Below are 23,192 nucleotides of genomic sequence, written 5' to 3'. Positions count from 1 at the left end.
TAACCCTAGAAATCAGAGGTCCCCTCTGGCAAGAATGGAGCACAGTCATTGGGGTCCACAATTACACTTTAACCTTGGATACTGACTTGGGATTTCTCTTCATCCTGGCACCAGAAAGCATTTCAGTGAGAGCTCAGCTATCTCAGTTTGTATCCACACTTGAAGCCCATCACACAGTGAGCTGGGCCCATATCCAAGTATCACTGCTGTGACATCTGCCTCTAAGAGCCTGTGTCTCTAGCACTTTTTTTCTTGATTTTTTTTTTTGTTTATGTTCAACCTGTCTGTCTGTGGTCAGTTAGCTCAGTCACATCGCCAGTGTTAAAAAAGACTCATATAGTAAAGGATTCTACTCTACTGTATAATTACCAACTGCAAAGTCTGGGGGTATGGGTGTCCCAAGACCACCCTGAGGTTCAATAATTTACTACAAGAACTCATAGAACTCACTGAAAGCCGTAATACTCACAGTTATGGTTTATTACAGCTGAAGAATGCAGATTAAAATCAGCCAAGGGAAAAGGTGCATAGCGCCGGGTCGAGGAAAGTCCCACGTGCAGAGCTTCCACGGAGTTGTGAATAGCGTCAACTGCTCCCAGCAACGATGTGTCACATATGCACAGAGCACTGCCCACCAGGGATGCCCAACTGGGCCTTGGTGTGCAGAGTTTCCACTGGGCTCCATGGCTAACTGCCATCATGGCTGACCCCTCTGGAGGCAGAGTGGATACCACATGGCCCAAAGCCCTCATCGTAAACCACATTGTCCTGGGAGGCTCAAGGTCCCCAGGTAAAAGAAAGACACTCTTATCAAGTGCGACATTCTAAGGGGGCCTTGTGATCACTTCCCAGTAGCTGAGGGCAAAATTTAGACCTTTCTTTGGGTAAGCTTCCTTTCTTCACTATACGCCCCCTTTCCCCAGCACCCATGGTGCGTCAGGGGGTGCCACTCAACTCTGGAGTATTCTACAGCCACCTACCACATTCCTAACTCTGACTTGTCCTTTGGAAAGGAATGTTTCTTGTCTCAGGGGACCAGGAGAGGGACTGGGGATGACTCCATGCTGGCCATCCCTACTGTGGACATTTAATGGGATGGCAGGTCACTGTGAGGTCCACCAGGGGGTGCTGTGGCTTGTCCCTTGGCCTTCTTCACGGGAACACTCAGACGGGGGTTAGCCCAGAATCCTTCCTGTCCCAGTGAACTAACCAACTCATTCCTTTCTGCCTGTTATAACCCCAGCTCAACAGACAATGGCATCCTCACTCATTTAAAAATGCCTCTTCTTTCAACTGCCTAGCTTTCCACATTTGTTAGGTCAGAAGTAATTCACCAATATGTAAAATCTACACATTACTGACATTAAGTGGTAAAACCACTTAAGTTTTACAAGTGAAGACCCCAGAACACCTTGGGGGCTCAACACAGGCACCCCTTTTCCCACGTGTAAGGGAGAGAATCCAGACTAAGAAGAAGACAGCTGCAGGGAGGAGGATTTTAGTCACATGAGAAAAGCCAGAGCTGATGGCAACTGAGACAGGTGAGGCAAGGGAGGCCGGTGGGTGAGCCATGTGCGCGGGTTCTGCCCTACAGGCCACATGCAAGCAGGTACAAACACCCCAAGGGTGGACGCTGGGCATTACTGGCAAGGTGTGTGGGCTCCTGCAGCCCCACCTAAGCACTGCTGGGCATCCTCAAGCGAACTTCCCCTCTACCTCAGGAACGGGCACCCAGGTGAGGTCACCTTCCTGGTGCCCTCCCTCCGTCTCACAACTCACGAAAACAGGACCTGCCCCAAGTCCCACCCTCCAGGGCCCTGGAAGGGAAGCAGCAAATCCACTTTGCTAACTGGAACTAAGGTGTTACAACCAATAAGATCAGCAAGCAACACTGTCCCTTTAACAAGGGCCCCAGTGCCTTCACTCAAAAGAGACCAGTGGCAGAAGAGATGTTCTCACTTTCATAAGTGGCTTCCTTGGCCTAGCACCAATGCTGCTCACAGAAGCAAAGAGACTCAAAGCAGCTGACCAGCACAATACCTTTATGCCATCTCATGATCCTCCAAGAATCATGAAGACAGAAAATACATTAAAGAGATTCTGTAAGGAACCTGGGCTTGCCATGTTTCAGATGTAGCAGAATCTGATTCTAGAAACCTGGAGAGGCCAGCTTACCCCTGCCTTACCCCAGCTGTGTCCCTCTGCGGCAAATTGGGTCTCTCCTCCCTCTGTGTTCCCACAGAACCCCGCTTGAGCAGACCCAGCCCTTGTGTCCCTCTGCCTGGCATTAACCTGTGAATTTTGGGACAGGGAGGGGACCTTGTCTTTTTTCACCTCTGAGTCCTCTAGGGCTTAACAGGTCAAAATGGAATTGCCAGCGCCCTCCCTGGGCCGCCCCAGCCCCGATTCTGATTCCCAAGCTATAGGAAAGAGGGCTGCCATGTTCTCACCTCCTGACTGGGTCAGGCCCACCTCCACTCGCTTCTAGAGTGGGGAGAGCATGTGGGTGACCTAGGCAAAGGCCAGGTGCACAGCCCCCAGAAATAAAATGCAAACCGTGACAATCTGTGAAGACCGGATCTTCAGGATTGAAATCTCATCTTCCCAAATAGTGAAGGGGCCAGCTGATCAGAGACACCTGTCCCCAGGGGCGCCCTGACAGCTGAGTTCAACACTGTCTCCCCCCTATTACCATGGAGGTAGCAACAGCTAATATCCAGGGGTCAGGAGGACCTGGCCACAAGACTGAAATGTACTTTACGCAGATGATACCTTTCAGATGGTCCTATTCATCATCGTAACAAAAACAAGCACTTGACTGGAGTTCCATTCCCGGTTCTTGTGTCCCAGGGGCCATGGACTCAGTCTTCCTCTGCCCCACCTCCAGGGACCAGGAACCAAAGCTAGACCTGGCTGCTGCTAAGACATGCCATCCACACTTTCATCTCTACTCTGTCACCGATTATCTGTGACTTGGAGCTGACTAACCTCTTCCCCTCCGATTACTTCTCTCTAACATGGTAGTAAACCAACTCCCCAGAGGCGTCCTCTGGAGGAGCAAGGTGACACATGCCAGAAAGAGCCAGGCACACCTGCAGACGCAGCACGCACTATTTTTATATCTTACCTGAAACTGACAGTCTCTCCACGGAGTCTGCTGTGTTGGCTTTTCTGCCCATAATATTTGTGGTCGGATCATGTCTGTATTTAAACCAAACACAATATTTAAGCCACCAGAAATAAGAAACAAAGAGGGGAAAATTCCACCACATACGTTTTTGGTTTTTTTTTTTTTAAGTCTATTCGTCCAGATGGTGGTCATTAGCAGGACCGCCTGTCTGCACCTGTTACTGTTTACGTAACAGACCCCACCTATAGGCATGCGCTCGGCACGTTCTGGATGAGCCTAACAAGTGATGCTACAGGAACAGACACAACCTATAGCTCTGGGAATCACCATTTAGTTCTTTGGTAGAGATAAGAATAGAGCTCTTGGTGCTACAGGGATCTGCAAAGTCAATGACAGCTTGGCCTGAAAGCCTCAGGGACTCACATCCCTGCCTTTGATAAAGCTGCTTCCCAACCTGGACATATGTCCCTGCTTATAGTGAAATCAGCCCCATCAGCCAGTTGGTGTTTCCTAAAAATCCCCATGCCAGGGCCCCACTCGAGACCTCCCAATCTGAATTCTTTGGAGAAGTACCTGGAAAAACATCTATTGGGCTGGCCAAAAGGTTCATTCGGTTTTCTCCGTTAAGATAGCTCTAGTAATACTTAGTTGTCTTTAACTTCATCCGAAACAATTCTGTTAGATCGTATGTGACAGCTGTCATCAATGTGCATTTTAAAAAAGACTTATCAAAATTAGTGAATTTTGGGGGACCCATTTTAAGATTGAAGATGGAAGGAAAAAAGCAACATTTTCAGTATATTATGCTTTATTATTTCAAGGAAGGTAAAAATGCAACTGAAACTCAAAAAATGATTTGTGCAGCGCATGCAGAAGGTGCTGTGACTGATCAAACACGTCAAAAGTGGTGTGCGAAGCTTCGTGCTGGAGGTTCCTCGCTGGATGATGCTCCGTGGTCGGGTAGACCAGCTGAAGCGGACAGCGATCAAATCGAGATGTTAACTGAGAACAATCAACGTTACACCACGCAGGATATAGCCGACAGACTCAAAATACCCAAATCAAGCACTGAAATCATCTGCACCAGCTTGGTTATGTTCATCACTTTGATGTCTGGGTTCCACATAAGTGAAAAAAACCCAGGGCTTCCCTGGTGGTGCAGTGGTTGAGAGTCCGCCTGCCGATGCAGGGGACACGGGTTCGTGCCCCGGTCCGGGAAGATCCCACATGCCGTGGAGCGGCTGGGCCCGTGAACCATGGCTGCTGGGTCTGCGCGTCTGGAGCCTGTGCTCCGCAACGGGAGAGGCCACAGCAGTGAGAGACCCGCGTACCGCAAAAAAAACACCAAAAACAAACAAACAAAAAAACCCATCTTGACTGTATTTCCGCATGCGATTCTCTACATAAACGTAATAAAACATTCAGTTTTTAGAACAAATTGTGACAGGCGATGCAAAGTGGATACTGTATAGCAATGTGAAATGAAAGAGATTGTGGGATAAGCGAAATGAACCACCACCAACCACACCAAATGCCGGTCTTCATCCAAAGAAGGTGATGTTGTATATATGGTGGATTGGAAGGGAGTCCTCTATTATGAGCCCCTTCCGGAAAACCAAACGATTAATTCCAACAAGTACTGCTCCCAATTAGACCAACAGAAAGCAGCACTTGACGAAAAGCGTCTGGAATTAGTCAACAGAAAACCCATAATCTTCCGTCAGGATAACGCAAGGCCGCATGTTTCTTTTTTTTTTTTTTTTTGCGGTACGCGCGGGCCTCTCACCGCTGTGGCCTCTCCAGTTGCGGAGAACAGGCTCTGAACGCGCAGGCTCAGCAGCCATGGCTCACGGGCCCAGCCGCTCCACGGCATGTGGGATCTTCCCAGACCGGGGCACAAACCCGTGTCCCCTGCATCGGCAGGCGGATTCTCAACCACTGCGCCACCAGGGAAGCCCCCGCATGTTTCTTTGATGACCAGGCAAAAACAGGTACAGCTTGGCTGGGAAGTTCTGATTCATCCGCCATATTCACCAGCCATTGCACGTTTGATTTCCATTTATTTCGGTCTTACAAAATTCTCTTAAAGGAAAAAATTTCAATTCCCTGGAAGACTGTAAAAGGCACCTGGAACAGTTCTTTGCTCAAAAAGATAAAAAGTTTGGGGAAGATGGAATTATGAAGTTGCCTGAAAAATGGGAGAAGGTAGTGGCATAAAAGGATGAATACATTGTTCAATAAAGTTCTTGGTGAAAATGAAAACTGTCTTTTATTTTTACTTAAAAACCGAAGGCACTTTTTGGCCAGCCCAATGTTTTAAACACCCATGTGATTCTGACACTGGGTTGAGCTTTGGGTCTTCTGGACTGAAAGAAGCTCAAGGCTTTGAGTGGAGACCTTGGTTCTGTTCCAGGCTTGGCGATAACTTCCTGTCCTTCCTGTATAACTCTGGGCAAGCCACTGTCCTCTGGGCCTGACGGTCTCTCAAATAAGGATCTTGGACTAGAGTAAGTGATTCCGGCTTGTGTTCCAGGAGCCCTAGGGTTTCCTTGGAGGCTCCAGAAGTTTCTAAATGGAAAGTGGTAGAAATAGAGTAGTTTGGGCTCTGGGTTCCCTGCCTCAAGAGTTAATCATGGGGCTGCTAAAAATCTATTGACAATGGTCTGACATTAAGCAAGAGCAAGTGGGAACATCTGCCTGGGATACAGGAAATACACAGCCCTGGATGTGTTCAAGGTGGCTTAAATGAGCATGGTTATTCCAGAAATCAGAGTTTTAAAATGTGAATCCCTGAGGGAGTCAGGATTTGGACTGTGGGACCTTGAGAGTACTTATCACTTCATTTTTGGGAGCCATGATTTCCTCATCCTTCAAAGGAAGGAGTAAAACTGGACTCCATTTAGGGGGTCTCACATTTTGCCATTCCAGTGGTGAACATGGTCTGCATTGCATCCACCCCCCTACACCGTGAGCAGACCCAGGTAGGACCTGCCTAGAACCAGGGTGAGTCAGCTGACCCCCCTGGGAACCCAGTGCACAGCCTTGACCTCATTACCATTTGCTCTGGAATGAACTGTGTCTTCCCAAGTGCATAAGCTGAAGCCCTAACCCCAAGGTGATTGTATTTGGAGGTAATTAAGGGTAAATGAGGTCATAAGGGTAGGGTTCTAACCTGATAGGATTGGTGGCCTTGGAAGAAAAGATACCAGCGAGCTCTCTCTCCACACATGCATGCACCCAGGAAAGGCCATGTGAGGACACAGTGAGAAGGTGGCCATCTGCAAGCCAGGAAGGGAGTCTTCACCAGAACTCGTCCATGCTGGCACCTGATCTCTGATTTCCAGCCTCCACTGTGAGAAAGTGCAGAAACTGTGAGAAAATAAACGTCTGTAGTTTAAGCACCCCCAGTCTGTGGTATTTTGTTATGGCCGCCCCAGCTGAGACACCATCACACCATGACCAGTTGAGTTCCTCGGCCACGGTCACTTGAAGCAGCCCACAGCTGTGTGTGCGTGGCTCATTCTGCCTCATGGCAGCTACTTCATCATAAGAAAGTCACTTGCTCTCATTTAGAGTGTCTGTCTTTTCTCCCACACTAATATGCAAGCTCCCTGGGGGCTAGGGGCTTGACATCCTTTTTCTTTCTTATCTGCAAAACTCTCACAAGGTCGGCCTGCCAGATATTTTACCAGAAGAAGAAAGAGACCCTCCGAAGCTGGTGGCTCATGCCGGGTCCCACCGCATGGAGAGAGGACCCTTGGCAGGTGATGCGCCTCCAATTTCTTGCTCTGGGTGTTTGCTATTGTGCTCTTTTCCTTTGGGGCCTCAGCTCAGTGAGGACCTGTTGATGGAGTGGCAGTGGGGAGGGAAGCAATGGCTTCCTGGTGCCTGACTGCTTCTTACCCTCCAGGACGGGCGGAGCTCAGTTCTCAGGACCCAGGAGTTGGGCATCCTTGTGCAGTAGGACTTGCAACACGAAAGTGGATCCCCACGGTGGGCTGGGGAGGGGCTGGGCAGAGCAGAGCAGGTGCTTCTGTGTGTCTCTCCAGGAGGTCTTGTAGAGCGAGGATGCTGTCTGCCAGGTAAGAGAGGCCTGTGGGTTCTGGAGCACCAGGCATGAGCCAAGTTGATAAAACACAGTATTAATAAGGTTACAATTTTTGGGTTGGTTCCTATACTAATAAACACCTTAAAATTACTTGTCTACAGCATTTACATTTAACTAAGCTCTTTCAGAAACAATGTCATTTATTCTTTACAACAACCCTGAGAGGCAGATCTTATCCCCGGTTTGCAGGCAAGGAAACAACCTCAGCTGTGATTAACCAAATTCACATGGTTTTTGAGTGGCAACACCAAGACATGAAGCCCTGTGTTCTATTCCATGTCCAGTGTTCTATTTCATCCTAGGTTTGCTTCACACAGAAATCAGGGTTAGCTACAAGCTACTTCTCAACTCAGCCCATGCCTTGGAATCCTGTGCTATTGGCTTCAGGGTGTGAAGTAAGCCAGGTGAAAACCTGGATGGCTTGATGTAAAGAGGTGCTTCCAAAATGGGGTTCCAGGGAACCCTAACTCCTAGCAAGATGTTAAAACATCCTTCTTATTTTAAGTGTGGGGCTGTTCTACAAGTCAAGTTTGGGCAATGCTACATACAGTCTTTCCTTCCTAGGAAATGTTAGCACTTAAGGGCTCTGAAAAGTCCTGCAATAAAGAAGCTGGCATGCATTTAATTCAGCATTTGACAACACAACTAATTTTTCAGTCAATGAAAAACGTTTTCATTTGACAGCACAACTAATAGCAGCATCTTGGTCTAGAGAGAAGGTGATGCAGGATGTAGAAATGTCAGTGGCTAAGAGAACAGGGGAGAGAACAATATGCCAGACATAAAGGATTACTGAATTGAAAGGAATTAAACGTACAATCATTGTCAAATAAGCACGTTTAAATCCTCTCTTAAAACTTGTCACTAAAAATACTTCAGCTAAGTCTCTTTAAAGTATTAACTCATGTCACTGTTTATGTGTAAGTGTATTTTCACTCACAGGATTAGTAAACCAAACATCGATTGCTTTTTGTTTTTATTTTCTCTCATATTTTCTGTACTTTCTGAGTTTCCAGATAAGTATCATTTATAAAGTAATTCAAAACAAATAATTTAAAATAATCTGCCATCCAACAGCTAAAGATTTAGGAAGAAGGGTGGACGCTGGAGCACCCAGGGAACAGAGGGGTAAAGGTCAACGTGTGGTCCACCAGGACCAGAGAGAACTCAATAGGAGGCTTTTTAAAACCGAGAGTGACTGTGTAGGCATGGAAATGTAGGTTTTAGAAATGCAGATTTCTGGATGGAGCAGCGCTGAGGCCCCAGGTCTGACCTCTGTGTGTCCCTAGGCGGACTAGAGACCCAGAAGAAGGGCAAAGACCAGAGAACTCAGGGGAGGCAGAAGGAAGAGCAGGACTTAGTCCACAAAGAGGGAAGCGGGGAGCAGGGCAGCAGCAGGATTCGACTCTGTGGCCCTTCCATGGTAGATGGGGAGAGGAGTGTGTCGGACTAGCCGGAAACACACAGGAGCCTGGTGGTGGTGATGGGAGTCCAGGCTCAACCCTTGCCCTGTGCCAGGCACTGTTCAAAGAGCTCTGTGATTGATTCGTTCATCCTCACAACAATCCTATGAGGGAAGTTCTACATCCCCATCATAGATGGGGAAACAGGCAACATGGGCTAAATAGCTTGGCTGAGTTCACAGAGCTAGTGAATGGCAGGCCCAGCATCTGTCTCCCCTGAGAGATATCCAAGGGCCTGTCTGCCTGGGAGGGCAGCCCCTCACGCCCCACAAAGGGAGGAAGAGAAAGACACAGACATCCCCTGAGGGGTGAGAAGCCCAGCGTGGAGCCCAGTGCAGGCAAAGAAGGGGAGGGAAGTCACCTCCCAGGGCACTCAGGTGGTTCGCACGTCAGCAGGGCTGTGGCCCTCACGTCCTGGCCCCTCACTCAGGGCTCTTTCTATTTCTTGTGCCGCCTGTCAACTCGAGGTTGGGGCAGATCCACGATGAAGGCGGAGAGTGAGGTCTGGGACACATGGGGAAGGTTCCCTGCTCTGCGGCGGGGCCCATCTGGGGGTCACAAGCGACGTGCTGAGACAGAAAGGCCACTGTGGGTTGGAGCAACAAGGAAGATAAACCCCTTCCCTGCCATGTCCTTCCCTTCTCTCTCCCCGAGCCAGTGACGGACTGGGCCCTGACACTGGCTCCTTCAGTGTTAAAGCATTTTGAAGCCTGATAAACCAAAATGCAAATAAATCATCTGGTGTGGGTAACCCAGAGCTGAAGTTCAGATGGTCTGATTAGCTCTTCAGTGACTCTGGGGGGCCTCGCTGGAGGACTGGAGCACAGCAGGGTAGCTGTGCACAGCACGAGGCCCACCCTGGGCAGGAGCAGCTCAGAGCAGCAGAGACATAGGGGCACCAGGAGGAAGGGGGGGGACCAGAGACAACATGAGGACGACATCAAGACGTCCCCCCCAACGCACGCACACACACAGCCTTTGGGCAGCCCTGGCAGAGAAGGTGCCTCCTTGAGCTCAGGTGTGCGTGGGCAACCTGCTGATGCTGAGTAGGGGAGGAGCAGGGCAGGTGCAGCGCTCCCCTGTGAGTATCTTTTCTTCCACCTCCACTTTGCCGTAAGATGCTCCTTTACCCCACATGCCACCTTCTCCCTCTGATGGACTCCCATCCCTGTTCCTGCTCCCCCTGGCTCCCCATTCCTCCCCTGCTGTCCCTACCCTCTGCCCTTTCAGGGAGGAGCCAGCAGAACAGGGCTGGCATTGATGCCCACAGCCAAGGGCTCGTAAAGCCGTGCTCACAGGTTCACTCACTGGCGTGAACACAGGTAAAACACCCAGAACGGTGTCTAGGCTTGGTAAGCACTGGGTCTTATTTCTTTCCTCCAGGCAGGGCTCTGCCAAGGGCAGGAACATGAAAACACTTAACATTCAGCACTTTACAGAGGCTGAGGTGTCCCCCAGTGTCATGTTGCTCCCAATTTAACAACCAGGAGAGCAGTGGGCAGCTGCAAAAGAGATGCTGCCAGTTCAAATCCAAAGCTGGTTCCACAGTCTGTTGGTTCTTTAGCTTCAAGGAAAGCTTCATGCTTTCCATGCTCATCTTTTCCAAAATGGCATCCAAGGCACCACTTCCTTCATCCCCAGGTGCCCTGGGAGGTAGGTATGGGCAGGGCATGGGTTGCAGCCTTACAGCACAAGGCTAGAAAGTGGGTCTGAGTTATTTTCCACTGTTCCAAAAAAAGATTACACCTGTCAAAGAATGAAATTAGACTTCCTCACCCTGTACACAAAAATTAACTTAAAATGGACCCTAGACCTAAATGTAAAAGCTAAAACTATAAAACTCTTAGAAGAAAACATAGGAGTAAATTTTCATGACCTTGATTTAGGCGATGGTTTCTTAGATCTGACTCCCAAACCACAAGCAACAAAAGAAAAAAATAATGATTTAGAAATGCATTGGACTTCCTAAAAATTAAGAAAGTGTTTGTGCTACAAATGACATATCGAGTAAGTGAAAAGACAATCCACAGAATGGGAGAAAATATGGGCAAACCATGCATCTCATAAGGGATTTGTTTCCAGAATATATAAAGAACTCTTACAACAAAAAGACAAGCAAGCCAATTTTTTAAATGGACAAAGGACCTGAAAAGATATATCTCCAAAGAAGATACAAAACTGGCTGATAAGCACACAAAAAGATCCTGTTGGTCATCAAGAAAATGTAAATGTATCACCTCACACTCACTAGGATGGATGTGCTCAAAAAGATAGTAAGTATTGATGAGGATATGGAAAAATTAGAACCCTTATGTACTGCTGGTGGGAGCGTAAAATGGCCCAGCCACTTTGGAAAGCAGTTTGCCAGTTCCCCCAAATCTTAGGTACCCTATGACCTAGCAGTTCCACTCCTAATTATACACCCAAGAGAAGTGGAAATGAAAGTATGCACAAAAGCTTACACACCAATGCTCATAGCAGTATTTTTCCTAACAGCCAAAAAATGGAAACCACCCAAATCTTCATCAATAAAATGTGGTACATTCATATAATGGAATGTTGTTTGATAATAAAAAGGAATGAAGTTCTGACACATGCTACAACATGGGTGAACCTTGAAAACATAGTGCTGAAAGAAGCCAGTCACAAAAGATGATTCCATTTACATGAAACTTCCAGAATAAGCAAACCTAAAGAGAAAGAAAGTAGATTAGTGGTTTCCTGGGGCTGAGGATGTGGGCGGGGGCCGGGGGGAAGTGTGGATAGGGAGTGATTGCTAATGGCCATAGGGTTTCTTTTTGGGGTGATGAAAATGCACTAAAATTAGATTGTGGTGATGGTTGAATGACCCTGTGAATATACTAAAGACACTGAAATGTACATTTGCGAGGGGTGAATTGTGTGGTATGTGAATTATATTTCAACAAAGCTGTGTTTTGTTTTTTTTTAAATTAATGAAATTGGTGTAACCCCATTTTGAAACTGAATAGGCCAACTGAAATGTCAAGTCTTGCTTTTCACTGGAATCCCTCAGTTTGGCAATAATGATAGTTTCATATTGACTACTAGTTGGTTAGTAGAACTACTTTTCACTTAATACTTGAGTATTTACATTCTGCCAGGCCTTGTGATAATGTCAGTGAAATAAAGTACCAATAATAAAGAAATGGATTAGGATGTAAGTGGTTGGTTAGACAACCCCTCGGACCATGATGAAGACATAATGGGTTGAAAAAGGTCTTAGCTGGGTAGGAGCCTCTGGACCAAGAAGACAGCCAGGCCATGTGGCCTCTCGCCTCGCCTCCAGGAACAAGGGGTGTTTTGAATTCACAGATGATACTGATTTGGGAGGTGCAGGAAACACATAGCTCTAAGAGAGAAAGCAAACAATCTGTGGAGGGAGAGGTTAGAAACCCAGGCAAGCGATCACCCAGCGAGGCATGTTAGAAAACAATGCCTGTGAACAAACACCACTGGCAGAGACAAGGAGCAGAGACCTAGGAGATACAAGTGTTGACGCTGGCTCATGGCAATAATCTACAGCAAATGAGATGGGGATGTGCCAGTGGAAAAGGCTGTGCAATTTGGAGCCATTAGCTCAGCCCATCAAAGCAGAGCACGCCAACTCGTCTAACAGAGACCTTGGTCCTACCATGATGGGAGCAAAAACCTTCTTTTTCAAAGATATTTCTGTGTCTGCTGGCATTCTCCTGGGTGACATTCACAGGAGTTTTGAGAACATAAAGATTTGTCAGGACTGACACGAGGCTCTACAAATGTTGCCTACTGTGGCTTCATAGCTGATGATGTGGGTCAGCTGAGCAGCTGGTCAACAGCAACAGATCCCATAATATGAAGAAAAGCTGGCCAAAGCTGTAGGGAGTAGTGTGGAGTCAAGGATACTCACAGGAGGACGAGTGGGCAGAAGCAGAAAGATCTCTGGCAGGTGTAGCTGATGGGGGTGGGGTTGGAAGCATCAGATACTTGCTGGTGAGCTGGGGCTGGGTGAAAAATGCCAGGTGCTATGGACTGAATTATGTCCCCTCCAAATTCATATGTTGAAGCCCTAACCCCCAATGTGACCTTTGGAAGATTAGATGAGGGCAGGATGGTGGGGCCCTTATAATGGGATTAGTGGCTTTTAAGGTAGGGACACAGTTGTGAGGACACAGCAAGAAAGCAGCTGTCTTCCAGCCGGTAAGATTTCTCATTAGGAACTGAATCAGTCAGTGCCTTGGTCTTGGACTTCTCAGTCTCCAGAGCTGTGAGAAATAAATAACTGTTCTTTAAGCCAATGATATTTTGTTATAGCAGCCAGGCTGACTAAGACACCAGGTGTCTGCAATCAGGCAAATGGCCTTGCTCATATTATGGCAAGGGACTCAGGGAACATTAACTCACAATAATTATTGAAAAGCCCTGGATCTCTACAAATATGTAAGAACCACTACCCTCCAGACACTGATAACACAGCATGGAGCCAAAAATGGAGCCTTACTCTCATGGGGTTTATGTGCTATGGACTTCACCCTATGGCTAGCAGTTCAATAAAGGTATTTCTCAGTGCCCTTGAGCTAATGCTCTTCCAATGTAGTGTTTTCCTAAGATTTCAACTGATATAAGGATGGACTTCAGAATAGATCAACTCCATGCCACTCAGAGAAAAATCTTATTAGGTGCCAGACACTGTAATGAAGCACCACAGATTCTTTAAACTTGTTATTACATCAGCCCCATGGAAGTTATATTTTTATCCCCATTTTACAAATTATAAAACACACTTGAAGAGGTTTAAGTAACTTTCCAGAGTTCACACAGCTTTCAGGTTAACAGAGCCAGGACTCAAGATAAGGTATGTCTGACTGTAAAACTCTGCCATAACTGTATATTCATCATGCACTGTGTTATGGTCATGTATGAAACACTCAGCATCCTTTACGCAAATAAACATCTTCCACTAGTTGGGAACCATTATTCTGGAGGCCAGAATGCTCCACTGATCTCTTGGTTGCCCAACTTTAGCATCTCTGGGGAGCTATGCATCCCAAGAAGACGGTACAATCTGTAATTCTCAGGTGATGCCAGGGAGTCTATAATTTAAACACCCCAAGTGGTCGTTTTTAGATGCACATAAATCAGATTTACTATTATTCTATAGAGAAATTGTTTTTGCCTATACCCTTACGTTTTTAAAGATATTTATTTATTTATGGTCATGTCGGGTCTTCGTTGCGGTGCGCAGGCTTCTCATTGTGGTGGCTCTCTTACTGCGGAGCACGGGCTCTAGGCGCGCAGGATCAGTAGTTGTGGCTCGCGGGCTCAGTTGCTCCACGGCATGTGGGATCTTCCCGGACCAGGGCTCGAACCCTTGTCCCCTGCATTGGCAGGTGGATTCTTAACCACTGTGCCACCAGGGAAGCCCTGGATTTCTTTTTAAAACATCTTTATTGAGATGTAATTCACATATCATAAAATTCACCCATTTAAAGCATACAGTTCGATGGCTGTTAGTATATTCAGAGTTGCACAACTATTACCACAATCTAATTTTTGAATGTTTTCTTCATACCTTTTAGCAGTCACGCCTCATCTTCCCTAACACCTGGCCCCCGACAACCTCTAATCCACTTTCTGTCTCTCTGGATTTGCCTGTTCTGGTCATTTCATATAAATGGAATCCCACAATATGTCATTTTTGTGTGACTGGCTCCTTTCACTTCGATTAATATTTTTCAGGCTCATCCACATGGTAGCAAGCATCAGAACTTCATTCTTTTTTATTATCAAATAATAATCCATTATATGGATAGGCCACATTTTGCTGCTGTTGTTGTTTATTCATTCATCAGTTGATGGGCACTTGGGTTGTTCCTCCTTTTTGGCTATTATGAATATTGTTGCTATGAACATTCATGTACAAGTGTTTATAGGGGGCCTATGTTTTCATTTCTCTTGGGTATATTCCTAGGGGTGGAGTTGCTGGGTCATATAGCAATTCTATGTTTAACCACCTGAGGAACTTCCAGACTCTTCCAAAGCAGCTGCACCATTTCACTCTGACCAGCAATGTATGAGAATTCTAATTACTTCACATCCTCACCAATACTTGTTTATGTCATTCTTTTTGATCACAGCCTTCCTAGCGGGTATGAAGTGATATCTCACTATGGTTTTGACTGGTGTTTCCCTAACAATTAGCGATGCTGTCTTTTCATTTGTTTATTGGCCATTTGTATATTTTCTTTGGAGAAAGGTCAATTAAGAGACTTTGGCTACTTTCCATTTGATTTTGATGGACCTGACTGGGGACTTCATTTAACACTGCTCTATTCCACGACCAGAGATTCAAAGTCTAACCTTCACCAAGCATTTGGTGAGGAGACTCAGGTGACAGATTATAAGGATTTCATTAAAATCCCAACTCCTCCTAAGAAGAAAGCTAGCCTGAAATTGGTGCCTTAATGATGGAAGGAGAACAGGGAGTGGGAGAGAAGACTGCATCTTTGTCAAACGTAGAGGGATCAGTTAGGAGGTTCTCAGCTTCAAGTAACAGCAACCCCAATTCAACCACATTAAGTGAAATGCATAAATATACCACCTCTTGTAACAGGAAGTCCAATGATAGAGCTGATGCCTGGCCTCTACTCATGATTTGCCTCTGCTACCCCCATGTCTTGGTTTCTGCCCTCAGGCCCGTCACTCCGTGACCATAATGTAGGCACCAAAACTCCAGGCCTCATATACTCACAAAACACCACCAAAGGCCATCAGGGGACATATGACCCAGCCTCACTACTGTTGCTTTTTAAGTTTCCCAGAAGCACCCAAGAAACTTCCCTCACACTCCATTGGCAAGAATTATGTCACATGTCCATTCCTAAACCAATCACTGTCAAGGAAAGTGATTGCCTTAAGTTAATCAAGATTCATCCCTGGGGCTGGGTAGGAAAGGCTAGTTTCCCCTGAAAGGCTGATACTTGCACAAACTCAAGGTTCTATCAGTAAAGAAGGGTATTCATGCTTAGGTAGGTCACAGCAAACATCATTTATTACAAGCTATAGGGAGAAATTATGGGAAAAAAGACCTGGAAGAGACTTTAACCCTCTTACATCACCCTCTACAGATTTATAGAGATTCTCCTGATGGACATTATAGACCACATGTAACCTTTTTAGTGCCTAGTAATCCTCACTCTAAGGACATTATTTATGTGGCTTCAAGTTGTCTATAAAACAAAGGATTGGCCCAAGTTCTCCTGGCTCTAAAAGACTGTCAGGTCCAAATGGACGGTACTCATGGGTGGGTGTGGGTGAGCAAAGGTGGGTGAGGAAGGAGTCCAGGGACCCCTAGACTTCAGTTCCTGGTGATGGGAGCATAAGGTGGGTATGTGGGTAGGTGTCAAAAGCCAAGAGGAGGAGCCAGTTTGGGAGAGGTGAGGGGTGGGTGAGGAAATTGTAAATAATTAGCTGTTTTGGACAGCTTGAGATTGTGGTCAAAATCATCCAGGAAAATATGTGTAGAGTTCTCAAATTTTGATTTCCTCTTTTGTTGTTGTTGTTGATTTTTAATCTTCGAAAACCAGGAAAAGAGCACACAGGGAAGGCAGGTGGCAAAGACTGAGCTGGTGATATTTCCTGGAGCCCCACGCAGCTGCTTTGCACACAACTGCATTAGCGAGCAGCTCCAGCTGCAAAGCCAGTGACAAACCGCCACTGAACAGAGCCTGAAAGTTCCAGATCAACAGTTACTTTCCTTCCCAAGTCTTTTTTGCCTCAGAAGACCTTGGGAAACCAGCAGCGACGTGGGACTGGGAGTTTTATTTAGAATGGCTGGGCTCTGCGCCCTGCACCCTCCTGGCCCACCTGGGGCCTGTGGAAGGGCTGCACCTGGAACCCCCTCCGGAGGCGGAAGCAGCGGGTGGGCACACAGCCCGGCTGCGTCTCCATCTCCGCCTCCTGAGTGGCAGGCCGTGGAGGAACACGATGTAGTGAGACAGATGTCTTGGAGCTCAGGGAAAGTAAAAAAGGAAGCAGGGAATTTGTCTGACAGACCCCGGTGAGCAAAACTAGCATCAGCCACAAGCAGGAGGCTTTCCTGTTATTTTTCCTCTGCCTGAAACCTCAGGAACTTCGCCCAGGCAAGAAAACCTTGTGCTACCGCACCCAGTACATGAGAGGAAGTGGATGAAAAGAATGGGGCTTTTATTCATTATTCACTCAACGTTCATTGAAAGCTTACACTGTACAATGGCACTGGGACAGATGCCGTGCGGGATTTGGAGGCTGCCCTAAAGATGTAGCAGCAGGATGATGCATGTGTGGAGAGGAGAACACGCAGCAGTTAAGCGCCAGGCTTCCGGGGAGGACAGGGGTGGGCTGCCATTTAGTAGCCGTGTGACCCTTGGCAAGTTACCTCACCCATCCAAGCCTCAGTTTCCTTATCTGTAAAATGGGGATAATAAAAGTAGCTAACTTATAGGATTATTGCAATCAGAGATAATGTATATAAAATACTTAATACAGCTCCTGGCTCAGAATACCCCTCAACAATTGTCAGTTACTAGTAATTATCAAGGGAGAGGAAATGACTTTGTCACAGGGATAAGCTTGAACCTGTTTAAGTTCATCTTAAATCCTTTTTATTGTGTAGTATAAGATACACAGTGAAGAACACAAAACAGATGTACAGCTCAATGAATTATCATAAAGTAAGGGCTTCCCTGGTGGCGCAGTGGTTAAGAATCCACCTGCCAATGCAGGGGACACAGGTTCGAGCCCTGATCCAGGAAGATCCCACATGCTGCGGGGCACCTAAGCCCATGCGCCACAGCTACTCAGCCTGCAAGTCACAACTACTGAGTCCATGAGCCTAGAGCCCGTGCTCCGCAACAAGAGAAGCCACCGCAATGAGAAACCTACGCACTGCAATGAAGAGTAGCCCCCGCTCGCCACAACTAGAGAAAGCCCGCGTGCAGCAAGACCCAACACAGCCAAAAATAAATAAATAAAATAAAATAAGTAGATTTTATCTACTTCACCAGTACCCTTGAAGACCCATTTGTGTCCCTTCTTATCAGTACCCACTCTGACACCCAGAAATGTAACTGCTATCCATTTATAACTCTTCCTTATTTTTCTGTATAGTTTTATCACGTAAACATCCATCCGTAAACACTATCATTCATCTCGCCATTTTAAGAAGTTTATAGAAATGGAATTATAAAACATGTTTTTTTTTAGTCCTTGACTTCTTTTGCTCAACAGTTTGTGAGAATCATCCATTTTTACATGTAACCACAACTCACTCATCTGTATTACTGTGTAATATTTCATATGCCTCAATATATTCACTGTTTTCATTACGATGCACATTTGGTTGTTTCTACTCTGTAGCTGTTATGAATGCTATTGAACATTCTCTAGGTATGTACCTAGGAATCGTATTGCTGGGTCATCAGGTATGGATTTGTGCTATAGACTGAATGTTTATGTCCCCCCAAAATTCATATGTTGAAACCCAGCCTCCAATGTGATGGTATGTGGAGGTGGAGCCTTTGGGAGTGATTAGGTCACGAGGGTAGATCCGTCATGACCGGGATTGGTGCCCTTATGAGAGAGACCCCTTATAAGAGAGACCCCAGAAGAGCTCCCTCACCTCACCTGTCATGTGAGGGTATAGGGAGAAGATGGCCATCTATAAACCAGAAGCAGGCCCATACCAGACACCAAATCTGCCAGCAAGCACCTTGATCTTGACTTCCCAGCCTCCAGAACTATCAGAAGTAAGTTTCTGTTGTTCTTAAGCCACCCAGTCATCTAGAGTAATTCTGTTAAAACTAAGACATGTTCAGCTTTAATAGATAATGCCAGATCATTTCCCAAATTGGTTGTACCAATCTGCACTCTTACCAGCAATGTTTTAGAAACTAGTTGCTTCACATCCTGTCAACACTCAGTATTTTCCATCTTTTTAGTTTTTGCCATTCTGGTGGATAAGTGGGGGCATCTCATTGTGAATTTAATTTGCATTTCCCTAATTAGTAATGCTGTTGAGTACACTTCATATGTTTATTGGCCATTTAGATGTTTATTTCCTGTGAAGTTCTTATTTCAGTCTCTTGCTCATTCTTCTGTACAGTTGCCTTTTCTTACTGATTTGTAGTTCTTTATATAGCCTGGATGTGAGCCCTTTGTTGGCTTATGCTTCACAAATATCTTAAGATTTGCCTTTTCACTCTCTTGGTGTCTTGATGAACAAAAATTCTTAAAGTAATGTAACTTATCAACTTTTTCCCTTATGGTTACTGTTTTTGTATCCTGTTTAAGAAATATCTCCTTATGCTGAAGTCATGAAGCTATTCTTCTATATTGTGAAGAATATCTATATTCTATATTCTTCTTCTAGAAGCATTAGTGTTCTACTTACTCATTTAAAGGATATTCCAATTAAAATTGACTTCTGAGTAAGGAATGAGGTACAGTCCAGCTTCCCTTTTGTTGCATGTGTATATCTAACTGATCCCCCACCATATATATATATTTTTCAATTGAGATGTAATTGATATGTAACATTATATTAGTTTCAGGTGTACATGATTCAATATTTGTATATATTATGAAATAATCACCACAATAAGTCTAGTTAACATCCATCACCACACATAGTTACAAAATTTTTTTCTTGTCATGAGAACTTTTAAGATCTCTCTCAGCAACTTTCAAGTATTCAATACAGTATTATTAATGACAGTCACCATGCTGGACATCACACCCCTTATTACTTATTTTATGGCTTATTTGTTTTATTTATTCTATATTTATTTGTTTAATAGCTGGGACAAAAAAGTCCTAAGGAATTCCCCGGTGGTCCAGTGACTAGGACTCCGCGCTTCCACTGCAGGGAGCATGGGTTCCATCCCTGGTTGGGGAACTAAAATCCTGTAAGCCCCGGGGCACGACCTAAGGAAAAAAAAAGTCCTATGTGTCCTGCCTGCCTCTCCGAACCCATCTCCCACCACTATTTGCCTTTTTCGCTCCACTCAAGCCCCCAACACCTCCTTGCTGCTCACTCCCCTAACACACCAAACTTGTTCCTGTCTCAGGACCTTTGTGCTTACTGTTCCCCCAGCCTGAAGTGCACCTCCCCAGATCTTCACATGAATGGTGCCCTCAGTATATTCAAGAATCTGCCAAACGTCACTCCCTTCAGCTGTCTTCAGTGCCCTCTAACATAGCACGTCTCCCGTGAAGCCCTACTCCCGCTCCCTGAACTACTCCTTTGCTCTGCTGTAGCATTCTGCAGGACATCCACTACTCCCTGACATTAACATTCAAGCCTCCTCCCCTCTCAGGAACAGAAGCTCCATGAGGTCCGGACCTTGTCCATCATGTTGGCCACCATTTTCCTGACTCCAGGAACAGTGCCTGGGGCACAGAGTAGACTCTGCTGATTCGGTGAGTCAGTGTACGAATGACTCCAGAGAGGCCAATGTGACGTGGTCCTACGGCAGACCACCTCTCCCAGGTACTAGAAAATGCGGGAGTGGTGAGCTAACTAGCAAGGGTTGACCCATAAGGTGACGACGAATAACCCACTCCTACACTGAAGAGAGTTGAAAGTGGTTATAAAAACTCGGGACAGTAACTTCTGATGTTCCTGAAAGAACAGTATCTTAATGGTGATTCATAACCCCTCTAGACTGCTTCTATACAATAACATCTAACTCCACTGATGACGTCATCTCCAGTAGAAGAGCAACTTCCGCCTTGCTTACTAAGATTTCCAAGTTCTGTGTTAAGCACCTGAGGGTAAGGTGTGTGGACTTTACATTTTGGATTCACATTTAAAACGCAGCTGCTGCAAAGGTATTTTAAGAACACCTAGGAAAGTAGAACTCCCACCAGCAGGTGAGCTGACACCCTATTCACCCTCTGTTAAAAGCAGAGCTACCAGCCCCTGCTCTGCAGCCGGCCTTCCAAGCTAGAAATAAGATGACACTGCCACTTCAACTCTGTTGAATAATATTTTCAGTGACTCTGTGGTCATGCTTCTGAGACCAGGGTGCACGTTACCTTACGGAGATGCAAGGCAAAGCTAAAATTTGCAGGTTGCCATGGCGTTTCTGGTTTCATGCTGAGAAACCTGGCCTGTGGCTATGAAGTGAAGAAAATGTTTTTTACCCATGTCTCTTGAACTGCACAGGCAGCAGAGAAGCAGCAACTGGCCTCAGTCATCTGGCCCTGAACCTTATTGTATATATTCTCCAGTGAAGAATGAGGGAGTACAGCCTTTCTACCTATGCTGTGGACATGATGAGGGCCCAGCAGCAGCCTGGCCAGTAGGCAGACCCGACAGAGAAGGGCACTGCAGGCGGCTCCCCAAATATGGGCCACTTGGAGTCCAGCCCAGGCAGGCCACTCCCGGGACAAAGTCTAGGTAGGAAAGGCATAGGTGGAGCAGAGTGGTACCCTGCAAGGTGGCCACTAACCTCTGGCTTCCACATTTGCATTTAAAAACCATTGTGGAAATTTAATTTACTTTGAAGGGTGCTATTCAAAGCAGACTGCCCTCTCAGCAAAGTAACAATGGCCACAGCCCAGTAAGGATCCTCGCAGGAGATGCAGAGACATGTAGGGGGACAGAGAGGTGAGGGAAGTCAAGCTTTTCGGCACGGGAAAATCTTAAGTGTGTGGAGACCTCACCTTATCACACTCACTTCAAGAGGTTTGAAGCATTTCATTAAATTGAAGCACAGCTGTTTTCCATTTAGAGTTGACTTGGTTTGAAGGAGTTTCAGGGGCTGAACTTGACAGTTTCAATTTTCAGTTTCCAACTTCCTTAACTGAAAGTCATAAATATGGTGGCCACATTTCCTGAATCCAAATTGGGTTTAACACTGGGCCGTCCCCTAAAATACAGGGAATGCTTTCATCGTCTGGAGAAGGCTGAGGGTCTGTTTGGAAGGTTCAAGACAACTGGTAGGAAAAGCGGAAGACACTTTTGATTTGGATAGTGACTTTTGCTTTCTCCTCTACAGCAATTCAACTCTTTTTATAGAGGCTCTGCCAGCACAACTGAGGCTGGAGGCACCAGGAGACACAAGATGAAAATTTCATCATCTTCATTCAAACATCAGCCTGGAGCTAGGAGAATGAATTAGATGGCTGGTCGTTTTTCTCCCAGTGACTGTTTTTTGGGTTTCTTTGAATGGAATTGAAAGTTCCTTAAGCTATCTGGTACTTTGGCCAAAATTCTTAGTGTAAGAGACCTTGTCAGATGAGTGAGGTGATCTCACTCCAGGTATAGGAGAACAAGTTCCCTTTGTCTCTGGTGCGTAACAAGTCAATCCACCATCCTTCACCAAGGAGTGCTCTCCAAGGTACATCGGGGCAGGAGTCAACCTCCTTGGGATACAAGGGTGGCCTCAAAGTTTCCTATTCCACCGAGCCTGGAAAATCACTGACTACTCCCATCTCACGTAGGGTATGGGGATGACAGTAAGATGGATATAGCTGCAGATCATCTAAATTGAAATAACTAAAAATGACTTCTCTCTTCACATTATAGTGGACTCTGAATGACAGAAGCTGGAGAATGAAAAGGAGTTTATGGGGATAATGCCCAGTCCTTCTCTCCACACAGCTTGGAGCGCCAAGAGCCAGCATTCCATCTTACGAATAGTATGTCCTTATCCTCTCCCTTTAATTCCCTTTACATGGTTTTAGTCACTGTTGGCACCTCCGACACCCAGTAGGTCAAGGGAAGGAGAGAGTGAAAACTGAAAACTATAACGTTCTGAAGTCTTTCAAGGACTCAGCCAGACAAGAAGCTAAAACAAATGTCTAGCATACATTTTAAAATAAATTGTGGATGTGAATTAACCAGCCCACGTGTTGTTCAGACTAATGCAGGTATCAGCACCAGCATCAAGGTCTCCTGTTCTGGGGGTGGTTTGGATTGTGAGTCTCACAGGGTCCAAGTCCTAAGGCAACATTTCAGAAGGGACACCCACTTAGTAAATCCCACTCAGTAAATCCCCTGGGGCAAGTAATGGGAAACCATTTCTCTAATGAGGATCATAAACTATAGGAAAAATACAATCAAAGGCCACAGAGAACTAAATACAAATTTACGTCTTTTCCCAGAGAATTTAAAAGTTCCATTTACCGGGTTTACAAATTAAGAACTACAAACACAGAAAATGACCAAATGATAAGATGTTCTAAAAATATAACTAGTTGAAGAACTAGGAGCTTGGGGAAGAAAAGTAAGTATCAAAAATCTCTTGTTATAATGGAGAAGAACCAGAGCCGGCCCCTGGGCAGAGAGAAACCTGAGGGGAAGGGACTTGTTCCAAGAGGCAACAGCACAGAACTCAGAGCAAGAGCCCAGGATTCTGCACCCAAGACGATGCCATATGTCTCAGGAGGTGGGCCAGGAAGGCCAAGAAGGGTGAGAAAAGTTTAAATACACAGAAGAGTCTAGAGAAGG

General features: G+C 45.9%; 1 protein-coding gene across 1 annotated transcript in view; it reads right to left on the bottom strand.

Annotated features, from left to right (window-relative positions):
- Positions 1–271: 271 nt before the first annotated feature.
- The window catches only part of CHCHD3 (coiled-coil-helix-coiled-coil-helix domain containing 3), a 314,451-nt gene continuing 291,530 nt past the window's right edge, over positions 272–23,192 (bottom strand). Inside the window, exons 8-10 of the transcript XR_004351461.1 lie at positions 7,034–7,232; positions 6,303–6,480; positions 272–3,201 (exon numbers count right to left, since the gene is read on the bottom strand). The gene's annotated coding sequence lies outside the window, so the exon portion shown is untranslated. The remainder of the gene's footprint in view (positions 3,202–6,302; positions 6,481–7,033; positions 7,233–23,192) is intronic.

Source organism: Phocoena sinus, chromosome 9 (genome assembly GCF_008692025.1).
Source record: "Phocoena sinus isolate mPhoSin1 chromosome 9, mPhoSin1.pri, whole genome shotgun sequence".
In the NCBI taxonomy this organism is placed as follows: Eukaryota; Metazoa; Chordata; class Mammalia; order Artiodactyla; family Phocoenidae; genus Phocoena; species Phocoena sinus.
Note: the sequence above shows the minus strand (reverse complement) of the source record. Positions and strands in the feature narration are given on the sequence as shown.